This window comes from Arachis ipaensis, chromosome B09 (genome assembly GCF_000816755.2).
Source record: "Arachis ipaensis cultivar K30076 chromosome B09, Araip1.1, whole genome shotgun sequence".
Taxonomy (NCBI): Eukaryota; Viridiplantae; Streptophyta; class Magnoliopsida; order Fabales; family Fabaceae; genus Arachis; species Arachis ipaensis.
In genome coordinates, this window is record NC_029793.2 from 50,086,309 (window position 1) to 50,089,459 (window position 3,151).

Below are 3,151 nucleotides of genomic sequence, written 5' to 3' on the forward strand. Positions count from 1 at the left end.
AGCCATAAGTCTTAAGGAGAAGTTAAGGGAGTTTGGAAAGCTAGAGAGTCCTTAAAAATGAAGAAAAACACATTTTCAACAAAACAGGAGTCACGCGTATGCGTGGGTGCATTTTTCTTTGCTCGCATATGCATGCACCTTGCTTGCATACGCGAGATACCAAACCCAAAAGGGTTGGTCGCGTCGTGTGCAGGTGGTCGCGTATGTAACCCCTCAATTTTAGTGCTCGCGTACGCAAGCACCTTGCTCGCGTACGCATGCTGTGTCAGACCCAGAAAAATTAAATACTGTAGAATTTCAGTTTTAAACACCAAACTTTGAACGCTCATAACTTTGTCTACAAAACTCCATTTTCTCCAAACTTTATATCAATTTAAAACTCTTGAAATCATCTTTAATTTAAAATAAAAATCATTCAATTTTAGTATCCGAGTCTCAAGTTATGATCCGCCAAAGTTCACCAAAAATAGGTTTTTACCAAAAGTGACATTTTTCTAGCTTTTCCAAAACTCTGAAAACCAATCCAAAACAAAAACTTACTCAAATATTCCAAACTCAACCATTTCAATACCAAAACACACTGAATCTAGACCCAATGTACCTCAATCAATGTCTAACCATTCCACTCAATATTTCCTCTTCTCCAGTCAATAACTCATATATCCAATAAATCTCAATAACATTATTAATCAATATCAACCATCAAAATCATCACAATCATCAAATTTAATCAACACTCATAACCATTATTCACAATTTTTACCAATCTATTTGTAACATCACAAACACTATCTTCACAATATTACGTCATCATACTCATAAATATCCATCATCACACACAATAATCATCAACATATTCATATATTGCTCACTTCAACATTCCATATATTCATCTCCATCATACAACATAAATCCACATATAATTAAGCATACACCAACATCATTCAATCCTATCTTATGGTCCACTAGGCTAAGTTTCACGAAACATTATATACTATATAAAGAAAACTGAAACCATACCTCGGCCGATTATCCTCCACGCACAAAACCACTTTACCACAAGCTTTCAAGTCTTCACTCAATACCAAACAAGACCAAGAATACTCTATATCATGAAAACCAATAAGAATCAAAGCTAGGGTTTATGACATTCAACTAAACACAAGAGTTTAGTAATATCTTACCTTGTCCAACGAGTTTTCGGGTAAAATCCACTACTCACCCAAGCTAGATTACACATAAACAACAAGAATACAAAGAAACTCAACAACCCAAAGGCCATTTTCGAAAATGACATAGGGCAGAGAAACTCAAAAATGTAGAATTATTAGGACTGGAAACTGGAGCTTGAGTTTCAATTTTTTACCAACAAATCTTATCTAGAAATGAAGAGTTCGACGAGAGCTTCGCGTGGCCGCAAACGGCTCGTCAATCCGAGCACCGTAGCTCAAGACATGGCTCAAAGAAGGAGAGAGTGGATAGTGCTCTTCTTCTTTCTCTCTTCTCTCAAAATCAGCGCCCCTCTCTCCCTCTATGTGCTGAAAATGAGCTTTCTTGGCTAATTTAAGGCTTTATATATGTTTATCTTGGGCTCAACTTGGGCCTGGTCCAACCGCGTAGCATTTTTGGTTCGTTTGGCCTAACTTTAGGCCAAAACCTTTAGAATACGCGCCCGGTTTGTTATTTCAAAAACTCTTTTAAGGTTTTTTACTATTTTTATTCTCTCTCATGCAGCACTGGACAGACATAAGCTGGTACTGCCGGCTAATCTATCGGTACGCGTTTTTACTCGAAAATTTTTAAAAGAAAATATTTTTCCACTCAAAAAAATCCACTAAATCCGAATCTCACATTTATATTAAAAAAAAAACACTTTTATATTTTTGAACCTATTCCGGGTAATTAAATTATTATATTCTACTTATGCAGTTTTCGTAAAAACTTCTATTTTTACAGATGGCGCGGTTGAGAAGTTCGGAGAAGAAGAATAACTGTGAGGACTCCCATGGGCATGTGTGGGTTGGGTATTATTGCAGAAACCATGGTGGATGAGAGAGGAAGGAAAATGCCAAGAGAGGAAGGAACCATGGTGGAATCGCCGATTACCTCTCTGGATAACCAATCTACCATCTTTGTTGGAGAACCAACCCACCATCTTCGTCATCAGAAATGCCATCACTGTTGTTGGAGAAAGCAAAAGGGTCAGAGTGCGAGAGCAAGAGAGTCCGTTTGGGAGGGTGGGGGGGAGTGCGTTGGGAAGGGAGAGATTAAGGTTAGGTGGTTTGCCAGGCCATCAAAACACGGTAGTCACATAAGCATTGTGCTCACTAGAGATATGCTCCGGCAAGCTCGGGGGCATGCTTGTCAAATTTTAAAAGCTTTCAGGGACATTTTATTAATAACAAAAGTCAGGTACTATTTTGTCAGTGTCAAAATTTTTTGAGTACCGATTTAGTATTTACCTCTTTGATTAATTATTTTGTTAGTAAAAATGATCCATGTATATTAAAAGTCGGTAATTAAATTAGCTGTGATGTATTTAAGTATATTTATATATATACATTTGTTCACACATTTTTCAAGAAAATAATCAACATATGTATTTGGTTATATTTATATATAGGTTTAATTATTCTGTCGGTCTCTATAATTTCACCAAATTTTTAATTGGATTCTTATACCTTTTTCTTAATTGGGTTCTGTTACAGCCTGGTCCAAATGTCCCGTGGGCCGACCCGACCCATAGGCCACCCGACCGAACGGTCGGGTGCGAGGCGCTCAACCACCGACCCGGACACGCGTCCTTGACATCTCTTTACTACAGTTATATTAGGAACCTTCGAGGAAGGTGGGTTTGCCCTTGTGGGACCCGCCTCTGACATAGTATATATGGGGAGGGTCCTACCCCTCCCCCAAGGTACGTCACATACCCCATTTCTCACTTTTGCCTGTACACCTGACTGACTAGAGCATCAGAGTGTCTTTGCAGGTGACACCCCCCCTCTCCAGACGAAGAACTCGGGACGTTAGTTACTCCATCTCTAACCCAGTGACCCAGTACCAGGCAGGACCCCATTTTACCAATCGAAGTACCACCTCGAATCGTCCGGTACCCGAGCTACCGTACATTGGCACCGTCTGTAGGGAACGC